Here is a 27,154-nt window from a genome sequence, read left to right as displayed (position 1 = left end):
CTGCTCTCACAATTCATTCTCATGATGATTGCAACACATTTCTTTCCTTCTCAGTTGACAAGATTAATGACATTCAAGCAACACTAACTCCCTTCTGTGCCTGCCCTGTACCCCTCCCGACTCCGTCAAGAATCCTGGAGAGGTTTTCTTTCATTTCTATAGAATAACTCTCAAACCGGGTTCGCCATTGAGAACGATGATTGACATTTGAGTCTTTTACTTTTCTGATTCCATTGGCTTCTACATTCATTCGATAATCAATAACCCTCAAACATCTGATTATGTTCCAACTTTTTTCAAACATGCTCTTATTCAACTACGTCTCATAAAAGAACATGTTGACCCATCTCTTCCCCTAAAACCACAGGCGTATTTCAAAATTACTTAATTTCCAAAGCTTTAGAAAAGTGCTTGCCAACAACTCACAGCTGCCTTAGACACATAAAACATACTTGATTAAGCTTCAGTCTGGTTTTTGTCTGTTGCACTCAAAAGAATGAACTCTTCTGAGTCTTTATTGATGCAGAATGATGAGGGAAAATGATAGGATTTGGTTTTGCAGGATTTTACGATACTGTGGACAATATATGGGTTGAAAGGCTTAGGCAGTGAGGGGTTATTGGTGGTTAAGCTTTAGGGCGTACTCACACTATGCAATTCGTACCATGCCTTAGCATGCTGCACCCCCCCCCCCCCCCCCAAAGTCCAGTTCATTTGACTAGTGAGAGTCGTCCGATCAGTGCTCAAGCACGGTAAACTTCCTTGGTCCTGGCCAATTGGAGGAGGTGTGCTACAGTTCATGCACGAGCAGTAGGAGTTAACATCCTGGACAGCCTTCCTTTAACAGGAAATCCCAGAGTGTAATGGCTGAAGAGGTTAAAATGAACTAAAAATAAGCCATAAAGTCAGTAAAGTAGCTGTCATGTTCCCTGTTGTTCTCTTATGTGCGGACAAAGGCTCGACTGCCCCTTTCATTTTGTTCATTTTTTTAGTTTGCCTGTCTGGTAAACTTTGAGCATTCTTCATAATTACATAAAGACATGCATGTGTTGTATTACTGAATTATACACTGTAGAAAAGGTAACCCTGCTCAGGCCTGTTTAGTCCTGGAGCAGTGTGACTGTGGGGAGGGGAGACGATCTGGCTTAATCCCAGTATGGTACAATCGGGCTTAGTGTGTGTGTCTCACTACACTACTTTCAGGTATTTTACTGAACAAATGATTAATTAATATGGACTAAGTCACTGCTTACCTGTCAGACACGTGACAGTTAACAGTTACACATTCATCCCAGGACAGATCCTCAAGGCTCTGTCCTGGGCCTCATTCTGTTTGCCTTGTACCTGCTTCTTCCACTCAGCCACATAAAACACAGCACTAAATATATTTCTGTTATGCAGATGATTAATGATCCTTTTCTGTGTCTGTTAAACTTGTTCTGTGCAATCTAGGCCTTTCATTTGGCCAGTCTTTGCCCTTGACCATCATTTTAAATGTCTGGTTCCCTTTTGTTTCTACCAGCTGAGAAATAGTGAGAAGTGCTTTTGAGGATGTAGCTTAAACTTGCATCTCCTGCCTTTGGATTTAAAATATGCAGCCAAAGTTGATTCCTTTATAAGATAAAATAAGACCCACTTTGTCAGACTTGCTTTTGCTTAAACTGTTCAGTATATTGTTGATGTTTTATTTTACCTGTTTGTCTTTCTCTTTGTGAAGAACTTTGTGACTTTATTTTCTTGACATGCTTTTGGCAATATTATTATAATAATTACCATAAAAATATAGCTCGGATGCCATGTGAAACAAACAAAAATAAACAACCTATAAGTCCCTTCTAGATGTAATTCAAAACTCAGAGACATAGCCGGAAATCTGATCTCAAACTGTTTATCTGAGCTGACTTAATATTCAAATTAATGCAAATGGACCTCCCACAAAGGCTGATGGCTTTGGATGTGTGTCATAACCTAGTCCCACTCAGTGCTGTACCTTGTGTTTATGCAAATCTCTCTTCGCAGTTAGTTTGCTCATTGCAATTCGTTTGGTTTGAGCAGATTAAAATGCTACCTGCGCTCATAGCTACTTCCTTAAATCATTTAGTGTTTTGTTTTCAATCACTTCTTGTTATGGTCTTCTGTCACAGTGGGAACTAGTTAGAGCAAATAGCGGTTTACTAAAGTCTACATGTAAGAGATGGCTTTTAAGTATTTCCATTAGATCACAATGTATCGAGCATGTATGTATTTATTGCAATTTTGACTCCATTAAATGTATTTAACGACACATAGGATTGTTTATTTATCTAAAACATTTAAAGTCATCTGAAGTCGGGTGCATTGTAAATTAAATTAAAGTTCTGAAGAGAAAAAAGAAACCTTTACAGAAATGTTGATCTAATAATAAACATGATGCAGTTTGAGTTTTGGTAAGTGATTTACTTCTGATCCTTTTCACATGTAAAACCAGTAGTATATTTTGATACTTTATATGTGGTTTTACAATATTAAAGACTCTGTATACCTCCTCTAACCCTGCAAAAAAAGGTCTATTTGCATTTCTGTATAACCACATATTTAATATGGTTCATTTAAAATGTAACCTTATGTATTACTTTTAGTAAAAAACATTAATGATTACTTAATAATAAGTAATTATTATTATGTGTGTTGATAGGTTATATTCTTCGATCATGTTCATGAGTTTTTACAGAAACCCCTGAAAAAAATAAAAGTACACGTCATGTGCAACTACCTCATACTGCTTTCCTTTTCAAGGTGCAACACTCAATCTGTTTGCTGCGTTTGTGAAAGGCTATGAAGACAATGAAAATGTATGCTTTGAAAGTACCGTTGTTATATTATCAACATGCACATTTCAGAGCATCTTCCTATGTATCCCAGCGACCATAATGATTGGTGAAACAGCTGTAGATGTCGCTCCCTCTGCCATGCCTGTGAGATGGATCTCCCGCACTCCACTGACAGCACACATTCCATTATATCAACCAGCAGTCTCTGTCTCCTCCTCTGAATTATTGCCGCCCATGTTTCTTGCCTCAGCACCAAATTGGCTTAGCCACTAAATGAAGGATTTGACTAATACATTCCACCTATCTCCCTTCTTGCTCTCCACCCAGACTGCCTGTACTTCATTTTGTGACATCATGATCCTTCCATTTGTCGTTTATGATTCACATGAAGCATTACCACTGCTAACATTGCAAAAATAACTCGAATCTGTGTTTTAACGAAAGCAGTATAGCTATCGTTATTAACTTTGATAAGCCTGTATTAGATGTAAATATAATACTGTTTGAATTTCATTCTAATGCCACCACTAGCTTTATTGTTTGCCTACATTTTATTGAGCATCCATATGCATTACTTAGTCTGTTTGTCAAGATGCAAGCAGAAAATAAAAGAAATATCAACACAAAATTAGAATTCTCCACCAATAGGGTTCTTGTCAGTATTTGGTGTGACCTCCCTTGTATTTAAACTATCTTAAAAGCTGTCTTCAAGTTTTCTTAAGTAATCTTATTTTACAGCAGGCTTCATACAGTATGTCTGTGTGACTTTCTGTCTACATGATCCCCTAATGCCTCTATTATTTTCAGCTCTGGACTCCTTGAAGGTAAGTTCATGACTGTCATTTTTCAGCTGTGTCTTTGTGATGCTGAATATAAAACTTTTTCCAAAAAAGACACTTTCCTGAAAGAATGGCATGAATTGTTTTACTGAAAGATTAGAACATTTTTCAACTTGATTGAATATTCTTAAGACCCAAGATTTTTGCACCGTACTTTCTATCAACAGTTTAGGCTACTAACAACAGAATATTACGTTGAACTTATCAAAGACAGATGTTTATTGAACATGCATGCAAATTACAGAATTACAGTAACTGTGGAATACATCTTAACTACAATGTCTCTTGCTACGCTTTTAGAGCCATGTTAAGACTTTAAGTAATTTTTAATGAAGGATTTAAAAATATGAATAATTGAGACCACTTTAACATTGGCCAGCAAAAGTAAAAAAAAAATAGAATTAAAAAAAATAGCTGAAGGCATGTTAAGATTTTTGTGAAGGTACAAAAGGGCTGACCTGTTTCAAAGAAAATCACGGCAAATTTTAACTGCAGCGTGAAAAAACTAAACCTGAAAACATCGGTTTGACTCAAAATGTAGCTGATCTATGCAAAGCGACAGAAGAACAAAAGGGTTAAAAATGACAATGTAAACAAGCTGGTTGCTCCATTGTGTCAAATGTAAAAGCTGTTTGTTTCTACAGGAACCTTTTAAAATAGAAACTCTATCTTTAGATATAGTGACAAATCCACTTTGTCTATCAGTCTAGTATGAGGGTGAAGGAAACATTTGCATTTAGCATCTGGATTTTTTTAGACGTACCCGCCAGTGTACATTCTGAATGATTTATAGGCTGATCAGAAATAAGGTTCTATCTATTAGGATTCAGAGCTTGTACCTGGACGACATTAAACGTATTTTACCCTAAGGGTAAATTCAGATAGGAAGGTTCATTATGAGAACCCATCAAGCCCAACCTCTCTGGTGCACTCTGACTGGTGCAGTGTCTTTATGTGTGAGTGAATAGAAAAACAAAATAAAATCCTAAGAATTCTCGAGTTAAACACAGGCAATGTTAGATTTTTATGTATCTTTGCCCGCTCGATTAAAGAATGAGACCTCAGTCTGTGACCTGTTTGTCTTTATTCTGTCAGCTCCTACATGATATCTTCAAACCTTCATTTTCTGAATGCAGGGATGGCGCACAGGCTACAGTGCATGTATGAGGTCATGTATATGCTCGGCCCGGGTTTGTGAAGTTATTAGGCAGCATTAAACAGTGTGTGTGTCATTCTCAGTGCTGCAGCTGCACCGTTGTTACTTCCTGTTCTTGGCTGTCCAGAGCCACATTTCAAAGCTCCAACGTGACTGCTGCAATGAGACAAGGCATTGCAGCAGCGGTGCCAAGTCCTCACACGGGCTCTTGCTCCCTCTCTGAGAAGAGCATCTGCAGCCTGGCTGTCGCTTCCCGACTTGCTTGGGTCATCCCCTAGACTACGTCATTACAGAGGACATCAGGCTGCACTCTCCATAAATTAAATCTGGGAATGCGTTAACACAGGGACAGACAGTGTAGGTTTAACCCTTGAGGTACAGATCTGATTCTATTTCACAGCTATTAGGAGAGAAATGTTAAGTTTTTCCTCATTTTCCTTTTTCAGTCACCTTTTCACTGAAACTTTGTAAGAATGTGTTAAGCCCACCTTACCTTGCATATGTTGTGAAAATTAATTTGTTTTAACCTAAAGGGGTAGTAAATAATCTCTGAGATATTAACAATTACAAACATACATGCATTTAAGTATCCTCTCCTACTCACGGCAAACTCTATCCTGTATCGCAGCGTGTGGATGAGATTCTGCGTGAGTGGGAATTTGTATTCTGCTGCTTTTTTGTATTCAATAATTTATCATTGATATGTATTGATTTACTTTCACTGAGACCAAGGCTTGACCTCCTCGGTGAAGTATGGTCTACTTCAATAAACACCCTGCCTCCTCACTTTCTCTGCTCCCCCCTCCATTTAACCCTGAAATTTACAGACCTCTGCCATCACTATGTGGCAGTTTATACTTGTCCAAAGGGAGCCCTTATTGGTCTCCATTTACATTGCTGTGTCTGTGAACTGCTTTGATGCACTCACAGAAATTCAGAACATGCACACCATTAGCTCTATATGTGAATATAAGAAAAATAAAATCTGGCATCCATTTTATTATAATTTTTTAAAGTCCCTCAATCACCAAATAACATTAGAGACATGTAGACATATCCAAGCTTCTTTGAATGGAGCCCCCTGCTGGTAGGACCAATGGACTTTTGTGAGGGGGGAAAAGTATCTCCTTTCATTCAATACCAAATTAAACATACCCCCAACTAAGCTGTGAAATTGAGCAATTCAAAAGCATCCCCAGCGCAGATCAGGGGGAGGAAGGGGAGGAAGGGGAGGGGGAGGGGGGTCACATAGGCTGCTCGAGCCTTAAAGCTCTTGTGACGTCGCTGCTACTTTTCACTCAGTGATTGTTTTAATCAAGTGGAAACTACTCAAGGTTTTTTTTTCTTCAGAACCCCGGCTATCATGCGTTTGTTTGCGCCTCAGCCGGAGGTGTTGCCATAACCCTCCCGGCATCCGTGATGATCCGCCACCATTTATAGCCTCGCAGTGACAAACAATCTTGTTATGAGATTTAAACTTTGCCTCGGCTAGACTGGAGGATCAACATGCGCTCTTCTAGTATTTCTTCCCCTCAGTTCTCCAAGTGATACATTACCAGCCTACAGCTTCCTACTTTATACCCGCCTCCTCAGATAGTGGTTAAACGCCGGTTTAGCTCTCAGTGTAATAGAAAGCCCAAGCAGGGCTCTGGGTCTGTTCAGCATACATAAAGGCGAGCTCAGTGCTGAATTTAATCAGTCAGCTCTTAATGGATCTTTGAGACTCTCCATCGTCGCAGGCTGCCCTTGTGCGTCTTCAAAACGAAAGCAAAAACTGGATTCTTTTTTATTTGTTTTTGATTTTTTTTTTTAAAGTAGCTTAGCTGACAGTTATATGAAATGTGTCTGTGAAGACGTCTCGTGTTCGTGGTGACATACAGTAAACTGCCAGCTTTGTGTCGGGAAGAGGCTCGCGCTTCGAGATCATCTAGCAGGTAAGCTGTTACAGTGTTGACACATTTCACAGAGTTTACGCACAACATACTGTACTCTGTCCTCTGCATTCGGCGCTACATTTAGAATCGATATTGAGTGCATTAGGAAATAAGTGGTTGTCTTTAAATTGTCTTGCTGGGCTCATTTGTGCACCATATTTGCAAGGCTTTTATTATTGAGTATATTAAAACCTTGCAGCTAAAGTTGTGCACCATCACGTTGAATCGGTGCACGTCACGCTCTTTTTCTGCCGTATCTTTAGGTGCATATGTTGGAAGCGGGACATGGGGGACACTTTTGTAGCTTAAACTGTGGTCCGCGTATGCTGCAAATAGATTGTTAACTTTATTTTTGTCCCTCTTTTTTAAAATTTAAAACAGTAGGTTTACATCGACATAGTGTTGCATTTCATGACACAGTACATTTGAAACAGCACCAGTGAAAGTAGTGGTTACTTGGCAAACCTCCGGTAACAGCGCCCGCTTGAGTTGTCACTTCAGCACCAGGGACAGCTCCGCTGCCGCTTTCCAGCAGGAGTCAACGTCGATTCCGACTCTCAGAAAAGTGTCTATTCAAATTTGAGTGAGAACTCGGAGTTTAATAGAAAACCATGTGTTGCAATAAATCTTGACATATAGAATAATTTAGATCATTTAAAACATGTACAAAAGTGCATTGTATGTGCTTTCCGTATTCTGTTGGCGTTTTACAGTCTTGTGATTACAGTACAGGAGTCCTGTTTGCAGTCTCACTCAGATTAGCTGAGGATTTTGCTGCGCCTGTGCCATCTGTCTAGGAAACACGTACTAGATTCTGCACGCCTGAATGTGCTTATTTGTCCATTGCAAAAGACTTCAAATGGGTTTGATTTATTTAGTTTGCTTTGCGAAGGCCTTTCTTTCCTACGATTTACCTCGATCCTCCACCAGAGAAGGAGAAGGATGTGATTATGTTAATAATGGTTTGGCGATTTAAAGTCAACAAATGTCAAAACATTAACGGGCTTTAAAAAAATGTCATGCCCATAGGAACAATCGTCTTGCTTTCCACACACCCACACTGTGGATGAAGGCGTAGGGCTGCCGTGTCTATCATCTCTGTTCATTCTTAGCACTGTGTTACTGTCTTAGTGGCACTCAAAGCATGGAAAGTATTAAAGATAAAGCTTAAAGAATCTGTTTAACGTATCTGCACTCTACTGTTAGGAATAATTATGTGTGGTGACCCTTGATCCAGTTATACAGAAGATCAGCTTCAGCTTACCTTCTCCCACCACTCTTACTTTCTCCAACTTTAATGTCAATTTACAACTGTTTCACAACATCTTAGTTGTGCTGCTGTTGCTAAAGCTCTCTAACTTTAGCCTTTACATCTTTTTCCCTCTTCCTGTCCTCTCTCCCTTATCTTGATTATGCAGCTGGATGATTGAGTCAGCTATTTTGTATGCAAGTTGCCTTAGCCTGGTTCTTTGTGGAGGAGAGAGAAAGAGAGGGAGATCGTGCCAAGGATACCGAGAGAGAATTACAGCTTTCTCATGACGTGGAGGGGCTGGAAAAGACAATTCAATAAATTGCTGGACAAGAGACACAGATAGTGTAGGGGACAGCGGTTTTTAAAAATGTGACCAACCTTTATAAATCAAGATGGCAACACATATTTTAGTCTTCAACAGCAGCAACTGAAAAATCCAAACTGTCTGTTATCAACTTCATTTGATTTCTCCAAGTATGGGACGTGTTTTTTGTACAATCAGTGTACAAATGTGCCGTTTAAAAAGTGTTTAAAATCGAAGGTTAACAAACCTCTATCTACAGTTTCAAATATGTTTACCTTCTTCCCACTGATGTCATGTTGTTGGGAAGTCGACGAGTCTTGGCTGACTGCATGCGCAACCAAGTGCTGTGGTTATACGGTTAACAATGTGTAAAGTGCAATCAAAGGGACACGTCAGGGTGTGCAACTAAGCTGTGAAACATATGGTACAACAGCACGCCATATTTCACTGCCGCGGTTCTCCACACCCGTAAAATTCAAACTATAACGTCCTTTGCTGTTGCCTGTTTGCCAGGTTACGAGAGCTGTTGCACCACCTCAGTCTCAAGTGTACCATGTGAAACTCAACATAGTTATAAAAAGAACAATGAGCTTCTTGTGGAAAAATGTAAAGATCAGTAAATCAGTATTAAGTGGGCTGATAACAAAAGAGAGAAACATGTCGTATAATCTACAGTTACCATCATTGTTGTCAAGTCAAATCCAGTCTTATACAGATCAAATCAACCTCTATTCACTGAAGGATTGTACGGGCTTAACACAGACTATATAAGAACAAATATTAATAAAATGAACAATAACAACACAACGTCTAACAATAAAGCATCATAATAAGTCATAAAACCAGGCTCCATTATATCTAAAGCAACAGCACAAACATGGTTCAGAGATGCAGAGCTGGGTCAGGGATTTAAAATTTGAATTGGACTGGGAAGTTTAAAAAAAAAAAAAAAAAAAACAACAGGTAGACTGATCCACAGATTTGGAGCAGCCACCTGAAATGCTCTGTCACCTCTCTGGTTTTAAGCCAGCATCCGCAAACATCCAAAGCGAGAGCATCAGGTGTGTCGTCTACAGTGCTCTGGCTGGAGCATGCCGGTACAACAACTCTGACAAGTATTCTGTTGCCAGCCCATTTAAATTTAAAAAAGTAATAAAATCTTAAAGTGGATCCTGAAAGTGACAGGAGGCCAGTGGAAAGAAACGGGTACAGGAGTGATAAGATCACGTCGTCTCTGCTGATTGGGAAGAGACAACGCAGTCTTTTTCTATTTTAGATAAAAGTGACAAAGAGATGACTGATCAACAATTAAATATAGAGAATTATAATAGTCCATGCAAGAAGTAGTTTACATGTGGACGACTCTCTCAGATTATTCGGCGGAAGACAGGCCTTCATCTTCCCTGGAAGTCTCAACTAAACTAATCTGTTGGTTCAGATTTGAAAGAGCTGTCAAAATTGATTTTTGACTGAAAGGGCGACTGTGGGCCATGATGATGTATGAGGAGTATTTCTGTTTAATGAAGTTATAACACTTAAGATTCATTTATGTCGATAAACATTTCAATTATATTTATTTTTTGTGTAGTTTTTCAGCAGACGCAACTTAACATTTTAGAAACTGGTAATTACCTCTCTATATCTCTTAGTCTTGACTGTTGTTGGCAGAGTTTAGATTCCATTATCCAGAGTTTATGCTGTAATGCTGTTTGATAAAAAAAAAAAAAATGGCACTGTTAATATTCACCCTCCTAGAGTCATTGAAAGTGAGGACCGCTTTTTCACAGCATTGGCATTCAACTCAATTTCAGGAAACCCAAACTTGCTGTGTTTTGCTGTTATTACATTGAGCCTCCTGTTAAAACAAAATGCAGCAGCTTGCACAAATAAACCAGGACTGATACTAAAGTTAACCATTTTAATGAACATTACACATGCAAAACATTTTCTAGAGGAAAGACATATACTATTTAATTTACAAAAAAGGAGGAATTCTGGCACCGAATGAAATGTCAATTTTGATTATTGGTTTGTTTCTTTATTAAAGCATTAAAAAGCCTTCCATGTTGTTGAAAACACGACCACAACTATTTGTCAGAGTTGTGCTTCAGAAACATGGTCAAGTCAAGAAAATGTTATTGACAGCAACCTAATATTCGGTAATGAAATTCAGTTGGTTGAAGATGTTCAATACTTTATGAAGGCTTTCATTAGCAGACAGAAAATACAATCAAACCTCCAGTGCCTGTACTCCTGTGCAAAGTTTTAAGCCGGTGGAAAACAACTATTTTTTTTCTCTCTGCTGAGTGGATATTCGTTGAATGCAACAAATCATTTGCAAACCTCACCATGTGTCATCAGCTCAGACTCGTTTACTTCAAATGATGTCTCACAGGAATGAATGCATTGATTAGGTGGGTTTATGAAAGTTACAGCAGTGGCTCATTGGATCCTCTCCCACTCTCAGGAAATTGACATGACATTGATGATGATTTTTTTCATATTCCCTGACAAGTGATTAGCTCACCGAGATATGAAGTACATACTGTGTGTGCTTGAGAAGAAAGCAGGACACAGTCAAGTTGGAACGAGCGACTGTGCCATTGACAGCTTGTGGGGATCAAGCCGGAGATGTAGGGATTCACTTGAGGGTGTGAATCAGTCATAATTAATTTAGGAGTGCACAAAAATTAATCCACCCAAGATTGCCAGAAACGTTTCTCTGTAGTTTCCCCAGCCACCTGCTGGCCGCCTTATGATAGATGAAAACCGCTTTAGTAAACAAGCCACACAAAATGGCAGAGTAAGAACATTGCTTAGTCTCTTCCTCGCCATCTTCAGTGTAATTAGATGCCAGGATGCAAAACAGCATGACCGTGTATCTGCAGGCACCTGCTCAGCTCCGTGAATATGCTGAACACAGGAGCCCATTAAAGCCGCACATACAGAACCGCTCTGTCACAGTTCAGGAGCAGGATTTATGTACGACATTCAAAAAAACGTGCTTATTCTGACATCAGATTTTGCCCAAGATGACAAAGCAGCATTTGCTGTGTGGATCCATGTCATTATAAACAATGAGCAGAAGGCCCAATGAAACCCTGCACTCAAACACAGATTCACAAATGGAGGCCTGAACGAGCTGTCTAAAGCCAGCATGCAACATATTTCCTCTGTGCATTGTCCTTTGTAAACAGTCACAACCTATTCTCTGTGCAAAAACACACAAACACTGGCTGAACAACCTCTAGCCTTCCCACCTATGTTATTTTATGAAATGGATCTTTTTCATTTGTGGTATTAAAAGAATGTACTATTCTTTGTAACAGTAGCAAGCAGTGTGGGTCTACAGTATGCAAAAGGCGTCAGCCAAAAAGATAAGGATCATATGGGGATCATGATTCACTGCCAGGTCTTCATTTCAGTCCTTGTCATACATTTCCACAGAGGAGAAACAAATGTGTTATGATTTCTAAAGAATAGTTACTTAAATCAGGGGAGTTTTATACATTTGACAATGATTTAATACATGGTTGTACTAAAAAAATATCTGGCTCTTGTGGCTTGTTGTGGATGTTTTTTAGAATTGTCTTGTCTGCATTTACATTTTTTTTTAACTATCTTTTATACTTACTTGTGCATTTGGCTTCAAAAAAAGAAAACATTTTAATCTCAGTGTACTCTGAACATTGAGAAACAAGAACACAGGATTTGCATTTGAGCACTCCTTACTACTCAGACTAAAAATGGATCTTATTGAAAGTTTCACCTTGGTCTAGGTGTGATCTGGTGAAAGTGTTTTAAGAGCTGGATACGGCAATATCCAACATGAGGACGTGGAAACGCACTTGCACTTTGTACTTGTGGAAATATAACCCTCCATAGGTTCTAGTTGTCATTCCTCAAAGGACGTCTGCGTCACGTTGTCTTAAACCATCATGTGGATTTTTGTCCTTTATGAGTTTGACCTATGATGTTTTTTCATCTGCTTGTTTTCTGTTTTAAATCTATAACCATGGTTTTTACGTGTCTGAGTTGTTTTTGCTCCCAGAGAAAGTCTGTTTTTATGCCATAGATGTAAAAGTTGAAATGGATAAGGAATCAAGTTGATGTTACAGTTACAGTCATTGTTTATGATAATCATGATTTGACATCATTGGAAATCTTTGCACCAACAGAAAGAAAGGTGGACTTTTTACCATTCCCATGGTATGGCGGTTACCAGAGAATGAATTTCACTGATTACCTCTATTAATGAAACCAAACTCAAGAATACAAATGCTGAAGAATCTTCATGAATTAAATGTAAAAGCCTCTTTGTGAATGTGCTGTGTCATGTGAATGAGCATTAATGACAGTGTGCCGTCATATGTATTCACATCTTGAACGTGGCTTATTAGCTGCAATGGAAATGCTTTTTTCATATTGATGTATGGGTATCACTCTTCTAAGATACATCTCCGGGATGACGAAAACAAATCTTTTCAGTAACTTTCTATCACTTTAATTACTTACAACTTCTTTAAGGAAGTCCTCTATATATCTGAGAATACACACAAATCGGCATACGTACATGTTCTTGCAGAGCGCGCACTTGCACACTCCCTCTCTTTTACTGAAAAGACAGGACACCAATCACATTAATTGGTTCCTCTGGGAAATAAAACACCTAAGGAGCAGGTTTGCAAAGTCTACAGCACTCGAGTCCACCAATAAGAAATACATTTATAAATGTGAGCTGTCAGTCGATCAAATTAAAGCCATTTTATACTGAAGACATTTGATTTTGTGTTTCTCCACATCTCTGCTTTGGATAATTATTAGATTTCCGCGCGGTTTTAAAAGTGTTAAAATGTTGCTGATTAGATCGCTGATTGGTAATGCAGGATGATTAGCAAGATTGCAGCTTCCTAACAATTATACAATTTGAAACCATCAGCCTCTAAAGATGACAGATGCTCTGTGAATAAAGCCCATCCCATATGCCACATTAAACGCAAACGCTTCTTATCAGACCGTGAGAATTTCTATGAGGTCAATATGTGCCAAAAGTGATTATCACGATAATCAATATGTTGTGCTTCTCCTGATGAATTCTCAGTAATGCTCCTCTGTGCCTGTAAAAAAAAAACAGCTCATATACTAATGGTGCATTCATGGAATTAACCTGTTCAATGACGTCTGCAACTATGAAGCTGTAAATGTGTTTTCCTTCCAATCAACATGTTGGTTCCCCTGAGCAAATCTCCGGAAACTTTGCATGATATCAGCATTTTGTTTTTTGTCATTTAAATGTTAATTAGTAGTTTTTCCTTGATTAAACATTGATTTATTTTGAAATTGTTTTCTCCAACCTCTCAGAGTTTTTTCATTTAACTCCCAATGTGAAGAAAACAAATCTGGAGACTTTTAATTCAGTTTGTAATGGCAGCTTGTGATTCATTCCCACACAGTGTGAACAGTCAAGCTGTTTCCAGGTGCGCGTCCCATCTCTCTTTGTCCCCAATTATGATCATTTAACTAACAGCTTAGGGTGAGTGTGATTATGTCAGAAAAGAGACTCCTTTCAAATCACAGTTCCTTATAAACTAATGCATTGGTTTGATCTTATCTTGACACTTCTTATTCAACCTGAGAGTAACTGTGATTTCAAAACGAACTTAAAGAACTTTGCTAACTTCAGTCACTTCACATTTGCAGGATAATCTCTGTTTTTTTTTTACCCAGGGAATTGATTGTAAAGTTGTTGCTTTGTTCACCCAGTTGAACCCGACTGAACAAACGTTTCTTTAAGTGTACAATCATGTGAAGTGAAAGCCAAGACGACAAGGAGCAATCAGGTGATCAGTCAATAGGACTCATCCACACGTTGATCTTGTATGAAGGTCATCCCTTCATCTCCCCTCACACCACAGACAACCACACTGTGGTACAAACATCTGATGGGTGATGGATTGTGCAAACCAATTGCTTCCCGTTGAGCCAACTATAGGAGCCATATGGGGACAAGCCGCATTCTCTGAGTGCTTGATGGCTGATGGCTTGATGCTGCCCCATACAGCAAGGTTATCAGAGCCAACATCAGGCAGCGATCACTCTAATCAAAGAAATGCAGTGACCTTGGTGACAGAATTGATGATTTCTTCAAACTTTGCTCACATCATTTGGTTGGTTAGCTTAACAACTTTTTATCAGAACGCAAGCTGAGATGGAAGCTTCTCGGTTTACATCAAGATGAAGATGTCATGAAAAAAGATAAACAATGATGAATTCACTCATGGCAACAGACAACACATATGAATGTCTGAATGTATTCAACCCGACCGTCAACCTCAGTAAGGGAGTTCTAAAACCTGCAAATGTCCTCTAGATGCTTGGACCAAAGACTAAATAATCCCCATTTGAGCACATATAATATTAAATTGGCATTTTAACAGCGATAAAATGAAACAGCATGGTACAAAAAAACAACTGAATAGCTAACTTCTCATTGTTAAAAACTGTAAGAAGGAAGTAATTTTTGTTAATCATAAGTTTGAATGATTTTTCAGGCTTATCGTTATGCATATTTGCATGATTTTGGATGTGGTTGAGTGGTGGCTCAGGTGGCTTCGCTGTAGCTATTAGCAATGAGGTTTATTGTAGGGCCTTCTTCAGCTCCACCACTTTGCCTGTTCCTTGATTGACTCTAGGTTAGGTTGAGACGGTGCTTCCAATTGGGAAACAGCCATATTTAAACCTGTCTGTAATCCAAGTGTGGCAAAACACATTTCTAGCTCAAGCAGCTAAATTGTTTTCTGTTGCTTTATGATAATGAAATGATTTCAATAAGACATTTTTCATAAGGAAATATATTAACAACATTGTTTCTTTGTGGTTTATTAGAGATACTGAATACTGATTTTTATTATGTAGACATCAAAAAGTGATCTCATCCAATTGATTAGGTGACTGTCGGCACCTTCTGTGACTACCTCCTGACGCAGAGTGCAGAAATTGCCAAAGAACTTTGCAATCCACATTTGTATCACTATATCAGTTCTTGTCTGGGGTAAAACTGTCAAACACAAATGTAAATTCAGAATTCTTGTTTTTTTTATGACATGTAATGGATCTGTTGTTACAGAAAAACCCAATCTCAGATTTAACATTGGATAAAGCCAAATACTGATGAGTACTACATCTGAGCTTCTCGCAGGGACAAGTAACTTTTATCATACTATAGTTGACAAAAGTCCAGCTTCATTCAATGCGTTTTGCTCCTTTAAAGACCAGCTGAGAAAAGCAGCTTGTAAATAATAGGGTGACTGACTCATCAATAATTTCGTCTGTATGTCTAGCCTTTGCAACCTGCGGGCGACCTTGTTTGTTGTTGCTGGGGTGAAAGGTCCCTTTTGTGGGAAAAATAATTAAGTAAAACGTCTTTTGATATAGCTAAATGACTTCAAGAAGCAACGTGTATGCTGCCAGAATAACTCTAATGCATCTTTACGTGTCAACTTAAAAGCCTCTCAGCGCTTCAGTCATTATGGCTCCAGCTTTTAAGTTTTGGCACACAAACAACTCTGCCTACCTCAGCACATGTGTCTTGACATGATTAAAGAGTGCCACATGTTTCAAAGCTTCCATTCAACGACAGCTACCAGGCATGAATAGAGTTTGATTTTTTTTTCATCACTAATGCTGGCTAAATCTACAGATTGTGAGTGAGAAAGATAGGACATTGTTACCATAGAAACTGCTCCCAAACTTGGAGCAAACATACTCGCATCTACTTATAAAAATGTGCCAGTGTTCACACTATTAGCAGGCCACAGTGTACCATAACACTCACATTGGAGAGCGTCGCTGCATACTTGACTTACTGCTCATTGACACTATCCGAAGCTTTAATATGATGCAGATTATAAATAAGGGCCTCATTTCGACACAGTCATTGAAATCCGGAAAAGGCCGTGGAGGTGCTCTACACATTGACTTGCCTTGAACCAGCTACCACAATTAATTAATAAGGACTCAAAGCTTTTTTTTTTTTTTTTTTTTTTGTGTGTCAGAAATATTCAAACACAAGTGACTTAGAGAGATTCTTCATCATACAGTTGTTGGGAAGGGTTGTCCTTTACAGAGAAGATTGATCGCAGAGCAACAATGCAAGGCAGAACGCTGGACTTTCTTTCAGAGCAATAACTAAACCCAGCCACACCAACTGCATGAAAATCACTATATTTGGTGCACCCAGTGCAATGAAGTCAGTCTTTCAGTGTGCCAAGTTTTAGAATGCTGATACCAAATACTACAGATCATGATTCAGATCAGATGCGAGACCTTTCTTGGCAGCTTTCTTGCTTTGCTTACAGCAGCGAATCGGAAACATATCAATATTTCGCTGGATGAGTGCCATGCTCAGAGCTGATGTCTTTGAACCACAGCCAGATGAAAAACATCTTGTGCACAGAGTTTACAGAAAACATCTTAGTGGCGTGATCACTTTTGCAGACATACTTTAAAAATCATGATTATCTCAGATGACAGCTGGCAAGGAAAGTGGTCCATCAGCGTCTGCAGAGCATTAATCTGACGCTCCACCTGTTGTCTCCAAACCCTCTGCTGCTCATTAAACAGCACTCCCTTTCAGGCCGAATCAACTCAGCCTGGTGATCACCCACTGTGAGACCAGAGCACAGAGGGAGACAGGATCTGGATGCCAGATTGTCAGGCCTGTGAGGTGTTATTCCTCAAATAAATACAGGGATTTTGTGTAAAGCCGTGTGCCAATTATGCGATCCCACTTCTTCAGTAGAACCAATCCGAATCTGTGTGAAGCTATGCACAATGAAGGAAAACGTACTGTATAGTGTCTTGTGATTTGATGAGTGGTTGCCAGATAATATGAACAGACGTGGAAGACAAGTGTGAGATTAGTTTTTTTTTTTTTAATGGATTCTTGGAGTACAAAACAAGAAGTAGATTTTGCTTCCACAGAGAGACTTAACAGCCAAACTGGTGGGACAAACAAAGTGTTATGTTTGTGAAGACAGACTCGGTCCTTTCCCCTGGGCGTACATAACACCCATTCACACATACATTCTTATAATTCATGTGTGCAGCGCGTCAACTTCAAGGTAGCTGCGAGATAAAATTAAACATTTTATCCCCAGGTTGTTGCTAAGAAGTGGCTTTATGTCAGTCAATGTTTATGGAAGGAGGAACTAGCGAGTCATTCTCACTGATGCAGTAAAACCTTCTCCTGCATGCTACAACACTGAATATTCAAAGGATTTACTACACATTGGCTTACTGAATATTCAAGAGTCATATTTTTTTTTTTGTCATTGTGGATCACACACAGGCTCTCTGGTTTTTACACTGGGATTTTACATCTTCCCGTTGTGGGTGTGGCTAATCCCTTTTTATAAATAACACATTTTGATTATCTGAGGAAACACCTTTACATCCAGTGATAACATGTTAGGGATTCAGTTATTTAAAAAGTCCTTGTTTGAGCCATAGACTCGAGCCATAGACCGTAGAAAACCATGGTGATGTCACCATGGTTTTCTAAAGGGGCACTATGAGTCCCAGCGATGGTGGCCACTATGAATGAAATGCTGACTCTAACTAGCTAATCTAGTAGCTGGCAAAGAGGTGGAGTTTAAGCCGGGCCAAATTAACAACCTGCTGATGCAAACCCATCCAGCTTGTCTAGCTCATCATATAGCCAGCCTATTCTAAAAACAAAAGAGAAACAAAACTAAGAAACAAAGGATACAAATACAAGAGTTTGCAATAGCTTAGCCAACTTACAAACAGCTACATAGCGCCTGCCTTTCAATCTCAATAAAATCTGCCATACCTTTTGTTGTGTTTAATTATGAAGAACTCTTTTCGTCAATTATAGAAAAATAGATTATAGATATAAAGACAAATCCATCCCTTGTGTTTAATGCAATGGGGATGTCTTGGCATTAAGAATTCAAGCTGACACATAAGGTACTGCAGTTTCTTTTGCACCTCCACACTGCCCTCATGTTTTGTCTGTTGCACGTCTTTAGTCTGACCCTTGACCTCTCCAGCGTCACTACAGTCATGTTTAGATGTTATAAGGCACAACAGTGGGTGATTTTTAATTATTCCTGATTAAGAAGTTGCATCAAAATTAGAGCCAGCCTCATGGTCCACTTTGTAAAGACCTTACAGTCACTTTGTTAAGTCTTCCCACACAAGGTCTGTTTCAACAGTTTTTTAGCCAGGAAAATTCAGTAACACTAATTTCAAATACTAACAAGGACATTTGGAACCAATCTGTTATTATCAGCAATATTTTTATTTGAAACGAAAACGATTTTTGCTCACTAGATGAGTTATTTTTGCTTTTAAAAAAACAAAGACAATGTCATGCTTTAAGCCTTCATTCGATGGTAAAGTAAAGTTACCTTTAATTAAGACGGAATAATTGGAAAAAAAAAGTAATATTAGTTTGCTGAGACAAATCATTGTTTTTTATTTATTATTATTATTTGTTTAATTCTTACAATTCAGTTTAAAACAATTTAAAATTAAAAAAAACCACTGAGCTTTTTTGCTGCTTCCTGTTTGTACATGAAGCCATCACAATGCAATACAAGGCCAGGTTTACTCCCACTTTCATACCAACAACAACATTCATCAAGAACATTTTCTTCCATCATAATTAACTGTGTATTAATTATGAAGAAAAAAATCACATGTAAGTATGTATGTATGTATGTATGTATGTGTATCAGAATCAGATTGGAACTAAAAAAAACAGATATGTGCATCTCCAGTGACGAGAATATTCATTCTCATAACCTGTTTCCAAAACTACCAGCATTTTTTACAAAAATCTGAAAGAAAGTTGAGAAAAAACAAAAAAAACATTTGCGTTAATAGGATTCATCAAAGACCGATAGAAACTATTGTTTATCAGATAAACAATAGAAATAATTAGCCTCAAAAAGACATTACACTCACGAAACACCACGATTTTCTGACTCTACCACTGAGGTTAAGCTGGGTTGTGTGTTTGAATTTCAAGTCCCGTGTCCATGGCTGCAAATGACTATGAAGTCTAAATGATGTTTTTTTTCCTCGATAACATGTGCTATAAATAGGCTACATAGACAAACTACCCATCATAGGTTAGAAATCAATACAGGTCCTCACATTATTATTCTGCTTGTTGAATGTTAGACGTGGACAATGTCCTTGACAGACTGTTGAATGCAATTCAAATAGTGTTTCACCATTTCAGTCGTCTAGCATGTGGGTGAGCAACTAAAGAAATAAAACAGCCTGCAGTGACTGAAGCGCAATCAGGGACATATGACCCCTTACACTTTACATGCTCAGTCCTTTGAGTGTTACAGATGTAACAGCAAGAAAGAGAGATTGCTCTCATGAAGTCAGAGCACTCTTTTGGTGATGTTTATTGAAGCATCATGATGTCAGGGTATAAAATGAAGACTCATGATCTGATGTTTTCGAATCTATGCTGACTTGCACTGGCTGTAGAAGATATTTTTCATGGATATACACCCAATAAAACACACTTAACGCTGCTCAGGTATCTATACCAGAATCACAAATGTTCGCAGCAGTGATTTGTGCAGGCCTGTTCACCTTGTCTCATCATTTATAGAAATGCTTTATGCTTATGTAAGTAGAAATGCCGAAGGAAGTAAAATGTAAGCTGCTGCTAATGTATGCTTGGCTTATTTGAAGGGCCTCTTCTTGTTTGTAGTTTTGCATTCCTCTGTTGGTCGCCATGCCTGAGGTTTCAAACCAGAGCAGATTAAAACAAAAAAAAACAAACTAATAAGTAAAGCAGCTGAATTCACGGTAAAAATCAGTGTTTCTCAAATGCTCTCATGCAGACATAAGAAAGAGAAAAGTGGCAAAAAGGTCTCCTCAAAACACAATTCATTTCAAAGATTCACGTTTTTATTAAAGACTGTCAACCTAGATCAGAAAAGAAAGTGTTCTGTCTTTCACTCTCTGAGCCAGATGATTAACAAAAGGAAAGCATTCATAGGAGGTCCATATAAGGTTAGTAGTAGGCCTACATTGTCTCATCCTTTAAATCTGCACCCAGTATTAATTATAGTATCAAGGAGTAACAAAACACGTGCAGTATTCTGACACTTTCAGTTTCCTATCCCGGGACAGAAATGAGTAGAGTGCACATGTACAGAAGAGAACACTGTTTTTCGTTTCTGTCTTGATCAGAGGAAAAGAACCTTATGGTCTGGGGAGGAATGAACACCAGGGCAGGGGTCCTTCTCTGAGGAACACTTCACAGTGGGGAAAGGCGACAAGATGTTCTCAAAAAGAAGAACATTTGCTAAAAACAGACCATGCAGCACAATGCAGCACAGTCATGTAGATGAGCACGGCTCAAGGGAAAATAAGGAGTGTTTGATGCGCATATTGTATAAGTTAGAGATGTTCTGCAGTCTGCACATATAACTCCCTGTTCCATTAGAATAGAAGAACAACACTCAGGTCCTTTAACGTCCTCAGAGTGCTCTGTGGAATGAGCCTGAGCTGTGAATATGACTACAGTAGAGACTGTATGTTTTATTCGAGGACAGGGCCTCCCTCGAGGGCCCGGGTGCCTATTAGCCCTGCGGGTGAGCCTGCTCAGACTTCACTCCCATCTGCCGCAGGCACAGTCCCTCTGTCAATTCCTCTGTGTTGTGCCTCCAGTCCCTCCTCCAGGGGAGTTTTCAAAGAAGTACATCTGTTATGATATGGTCAAGCCAGTTATAACATGACGAAAAACTTGTTCTGACCGTCTTTTTTTCTTTGTAACTGATCACAAGCTTAATGTTTAACAGACAGTCTTGTAATTTAACTCAACCAATACTAATCTGTTTCACTAATGGTACTGTATTTGATTCTCAATCAAAGTCAAGGTTTATTACCAAGGAGGTTTAAACATGTAAAGAATGTGCCTTGGTGCAATGGATGCATTAAAAGGAAACATAAAAATAGAATAAAAAACTAAGAGAAGCTGAAAGGTAAAATAATCTTATATCAAAACAAAGTGTTGCAGGCAGACAGACAGACAGACAGACAGACAGTTTATTGGTCCCAAGGGAAATTCAGGGAGGCAGTGTGCAAAACTTTACTTGATGAAGTAAAAAGGATGTATAGTATATATATCCTAAATTAAATCCATTAATGTCAATTAAGGAATCAACGAGTTACTCATTATCAATACAAAAATATTTTCCTGGACAGCACATGAGACACGCTTTCAATATAGTATTTAATGCACAGATTAGGTTTATTATAGTCACATTAATCACGGCATAAAAGAGTGGGAAAACTCTATTAATTTCCCCCGATGGTCTTCTAAGATGTGTGCCTGATTAAAACATTTAATCCACTTTGACCAGCGTGTAAATCCACATCAGAAGAAGTAGAGCCACGAGGAGCAGTGCACACTTTGGTGAGTGTTGGGCTTGGCACGCTGTTATTAGAGGTTCAGGCTTGACTAACTGTATCCTTTTTCTGTCTGATCTGATTTGCACAGTTAAATGCGTATGCCTAGTGCTACGTGCTCTGGTCACTGTACTTTTAATTGAAAATGTTAGCTCTTTCACTTTTCATTATTCTTGCCGTTTAAGCTCGATCCGATCCGATTACAAAGACGTACAGCATGCATGGTTGTTTCTGAACCAACAGATTTTGAGTTCTGTCTCTATCTAGCCAGCAGGAAGACAGACTGGCCAAGTACATACACTGCACTTAATCCATTGTCTTGTATCCAACACTTTCCCGCATATTAAAGTGGGCTAACTTTTGGTACAGAATACAGAGTTCAAAGCCTACTTTTTTTTTCCACATTAATTGCCAACCTGCATGAAAGCTGCTTGATGAAAATGAGAAAAAAAAGAGTGTCCTGATGCATGAATGTTTTATATGGACAGTGTTCAAAGTGATGACACTCTTCAGCTTCTATCATACACAGCACAGAATGTTTCTGCGGTTGAAAAAAGGAAGTATGGGCAAAGTATGTCATTCACTGGTGGCTGGGATGTACATCAAAGCTTTTAGTTTTTTTGTTTTTATGAATTCATGAGTGAATAAAAGCTGAAAGATTAGAGCTGGGTTCTATAGTGCTGTTGGCTGTCGTTCCTGCTGCTCGGACCGCAGCCAGCAGGGTGAGGTACAAAAAGTTTAAAGTGATCTCCAATAAAGGAGGGTCACGTTTGAACTTTGGTTCCTATTCTCTTTTATTGAGTCAAAGTTTGCTTTTCCGTGAAATGATCATCCAACATATTCTTTGCATCCCAAAGTGCGCAAACCTTCTTTACTTTTTCAAAGTGTCTCCATTAAGAGAGGAGGATTATGGATGCCTCATTAGGCAAGATTACAGTCGGGTGAAAAATGGCACCATGAATATTTTCACCCATCAAAGGTAAGAAAATCTATCTAGGATAAACGTGAAGTGGTTTTTCTTTTTTTCAGCGGTTTTCTGCCAATATTTTTTTATTTCTTGATGACAGAGGAGGTCGGTTCATATCTTTGGAACGGATACTTATAGTGACCCCCCTTACAAATGTACAGGAGCAAATGCTTGTAAATGTATTATACATTCATACAAAACTATCAAACTGGACATTTGATTCTCTGAATAAGGGATTATCTTAAATGTTTCAATGAATTAAAGTAGAAAAGATAGACATTTTTTATTCTTGAATGCACACAAGCATAAGGTGCAACATTTATTTTCAAACAAGCTACCACTATAATATGTCTATCATGATGACTGTCTTCACTTTATTTGATGTTTCATCCTTTTTTTTTTTCACATGTGAGATGTTAACAGTCAAAATACCCTCTAATTGAAGTAAGTCATCTTTCACAACAGCCTCTTTCCTTCCATCTACTTGGCTATATACGTAAGTACATGGAAACTGCTGTTGTCTGTGTCTGCTGTACATCCAAGCAGCCTGCAATGATTCATTTGCATTCTTATGCACCACAAACCATGCAAGCCCTGCCAAATGGGGCTACTTGGTGACCTATGCTGTAAGACATGTGCCATGTAACCACAATGTCATCAGTCTGGGTGAGGGGTTTGTCACATTTGATTGTAAAATGTCCAACCCCCCCTCCTTAAAAAAAATAATGAATAAATAAATACATATATATATATATATATATATATATATATATATATACACACACACACACACACACACACACACACAAAACATGCATGTGAAAGGGGCATTCCAGGCCTCGGGTGTACCTGGTAATCACTCTGGTGGATCCAGTGATTACTCTGTCAGTTTGGAGCTTTACATTTTGCAAATGCTGCATATAATGAGATCAACCACTCAGTGTTTGAAACACAGCCAGCAGTGGATGTTGCTGCATAAAAGTCAGTAAAGATATTTCTGTCTTTTGCTTTGCTGCAACAACAGATAATATTGTTCACAAACCTGTAATACTGTTAACATAAAGGAAAAAAAAAAACATTAAAGTTTTACTGCAAGGGGATGCAGATGTTTGTGCACAGACATGATACTGAGCTGTTTTTTTTCATGCTTTATTTTAATGGTCTTGGAATATAAAATACATCATTTGAAATATTTATGCATGGATTACATTCTCTGCTCAGCTGTTCTTACTATGAGTGTTTGGCCCACATTCGAAACAAAACACTCTTATTTGTTTCAAATTATTCAATGTGTGCATGTAGCTGTTTGTGTTTACAGAGGAGGAGCAGACGATGTATGCAGATTTACATCTCAGCTAACAAGTTCACATTCAACACATTCACAAGTTGTTGTTTTTTTCATTCAGTGCGTTTTCTGAACTATGTCGGTTTTAGAGAGTGTCTAGTGTGAGGAGAAAAAAAAAACGGGCTTTGTGGAATTACATAAGTCCTTTCACAGAAGTGGAGTAATGCCAATGGCAGCTTTGAGAGACCAGCTAGTCAGGGCCTCTCTTCTCTTTTTAATGTGCTCTGCATACACAGCCATAAGCCATCATACTTCCCCTGGTAGCCTACATTCAATAGCCAATGAATTGTTTTCCTCTGGGTTTGGCCTCTTTATCGAGCAGACTGACTTTACCCCAAACCCAAGCACTGGTTTTTAAACAGGTGGGAGGAACGCACACATGCTTTTATTGTTTTTATTGACTCAGACATCTTAGCAGCAGGGAGAAGAAACAGAAAGAGGTTTGAGATTCAGTGCTGTGAGTTGTTCTGTCACCATATCTATTGACTCAGAACATGTTTTTGCAAGGGGATGCTTCGAAAAGCTGGAGATTTGGCTTAATACAATATTATATATCTGTATCTGTTTTTTTCTGTGCAATATCCTATTAAATTATAGACAAAGGAAAACACAGTTGAATGTTGCACTTTTTTTTGCAGTGAAACAATTAAGCATTTGTTGTTGTTTTTTACGTCAAAACTTTTGCAGAAATATTACTTGTTACAGACATATTTTAGTCATACATTTTCCCCAAATCATATTGTCACCTCACAAACAGACACCTAATGATTTGAAAATCATTGATGGCATTTTTAAACATGATCATTAGTTCATCTGCTGAAAATAATTTTAATAAAAGAGAAATGAACAAGCTAAAGATCCATGGTTCTGTAAAATCATCATTTTTACAATTTTTACTATATTAATAAGCTAAATCTAAATACTGACATGTATTAAATGAATTGAAATTATATTTTTCTTACTTATCATTTTTGACTGGATAAGAAAATCGGAGGAAATAATGGTCGGAGGAAAAATGATTTCCTGTGACTTTTAGGATTTGCATTCTTGTCTCGCCCGGTGTCATTACGACTCTGCGGAATTGGTTCTTAGCTTTTATAAAATACGTGTTTATGTGGACATGTATTGGAACTGCCAGCCACTTTGATTGCATAGAGTGTAGCAAACCAAGGCCACACAAATGCCCTGCCACTCCGGCAAGCTGTAAGCTCTCCCATGCACTGCTCTGAATTACCTGTCAGCATCGATTACCCAGAGTCACCGTGGATAGGATCTTGGATTTTCTCTCTCTCAGAATTAAGATAAGCTCCTGCCTGCCCGTTTGAGATGCCCCTTGTTGACCCACCTGTTGAGTGTGATGTGAGATGTGTGTTCCGCCACCCTGGTCATATTATCCCCACGGCTACACACGCGTGCACTGAGTTGGCAGCACCCACTGTCCTCGTCTGTTCATTTCTCCCCATCGTCTCTGCTCTCACCTTTATTCTCACTCCTTGTATTTCTCCTCTCTTCTCTAACCCCTCTTAAGGTAGCTCGCTGCTTTATTCAACGTCCTCTCTCTACGCCTCGTTGACAGAAAATTCCAAAGAGAATGTCTCATTTCTGCTGTTATCCAAGCAGAAACAAAACATTCTGTTCATTTGGGTTTGGGAAATTGCAGCTATACCCATTTAAAAAAGCCATTCCTCAACAGTGGACTTGCACAGAGCTATTTACCGAAGAGTAAGGATACAATAACATGTCCAATTGTTTATAGAAATATATTTTTACATGTCTGTTAGTATCTACTGTAGATACTAATTGACTAGCTGACTAGCACATAAACGTGGCCAAAAACAATGACTGCATACTATCAAAATAACAGCTCCAAACTGAACAGTAACAACTCAGTCTGGAACCATAAAGGAAAGTGCAGCCACCATAATACAGCCTATTGATTTTTGCACTTTCCATCCGAAGCCTACAGTTCATTTTGTTGTAATGTCTCTGTCCTGGTTGAGAAGACACAATGGATGGTAAGGAGTCATCTATCACAGGTAGCCACATCCTGAAGCCAGACTCTTGTTTTCCTCTATTTTTCTCTGAATGGAATAATTGCGTTCACACTACTCAACATGTTGTATTTGGGAAGACTCAAAAATAGTCCCTGTGAGAGTGAGAGAGAGAGACAGAGACAGAGAGAGAGAGAGCAGATACATCCTCATCAGCTAGATGACACCTCCTTTTACTCAGAGATTTTTCAACAGAACTGTAACAAAGTGTTGCCATTACTCCAAAGAGTAAAAAGAGATTAGCATTGATTAAAACTTCTTGAGCTTTACATCCACAACTACGGCACCGTCCTATCCTGTCGGCGCCACAGCTTTCGTCACCTCTGTTAATACCTCCGCTGCTTTATGGAAGAAAAACTCCAACACACCACTCTGCCTCCTACCTTTTACACAAAGGCCAAGGCAGAAGGACAGCATAACAGTCCCGTCTCTGCTTCTCTAAAGAGGCTTTGAATACCACGAGGCTTCGTCAATTCCGTCTGCAGTCTGTAATAAGTCTCTGACCTCTGTGTCAGCACCACAGCAATTCATACTTAAGTCATTACTGCGGAAAAAAATAGAAATCTCTGCTTCAGGCTGTAGACTTTGCCTCCAATTAACATTCACAAGCTTGACAGAGTTTCTAATAAGTCTGCCAGAGATCAGAGTGCAGCTTACAAACATTATTCCTGTTTTAGAAGACTTTGACCTGCTGACATTTTCATTATTAAAGTGAGCCACACATAAACAACGACCTCTTTGTCTTATCTATAATCCACATTATGCTACACTAATATAGACTATTGACTTGAAGGTGGAGTAAGAGCGTGTGTTACAGGAAATACTATTTTTAGGATTTTGAGACATTTTTCTCTCTTTACCACTGTAAAGCTCTTCGATACACTCAGACAAGCTATTTATGAGTCATTCTCCTCTCATTCATTATCAATGCAGGAGCTCTGGGCTGTGCATCAACATGACATTACAGTTTTGAGTATTGGTTTACTGACTTTAAAAGGGAGATTTTCATCTTTATGGATTCTGATTGGA

General features: G+C 38.7%; 1 protein-coding gene across 2 annotated transcripts in view; it reads left to right on the top strand.

Annotated features, from left to right (window-relative positions):
• Positions 1 to 6,118: 6,118 nt before the first annotated feature.
• Positions 6,119 to 27,154, top strand: part of elfn1a (extracellular leucine-rich repeat and fibronectin type III domain containing 1a) — a 68,841-nt gene continuing 47,805 nt past the window's right edge. For both annotated transcript variants that reach the window (XM_079365508.1, XM_079365507.1), the window contains exon 1: positions 6,119 to 6,739. The gene's annotated coding sequence lies outside the window, so the exon portion shown is untranslated. The remainder of the gene's footprint in view (positions 6,740 to 27,154) is intronic.

This window comes from Symphodus melops (assembly GCF_947650265.1).
Source record: "Symphodus melops genome assembly, chromosome: 17".
NCBI classification, from domain to species: Eukaryota; Metazoa; Chordata; class Actinopteri; order Labriformes; family Labridae; genus Symphodus; species Symphodus melops.
The sequence above is the reverse complement of the archived record's forward strand: the minus strand, read 5'-3'. Positions and strand labels throughout refer to the sequence as shown.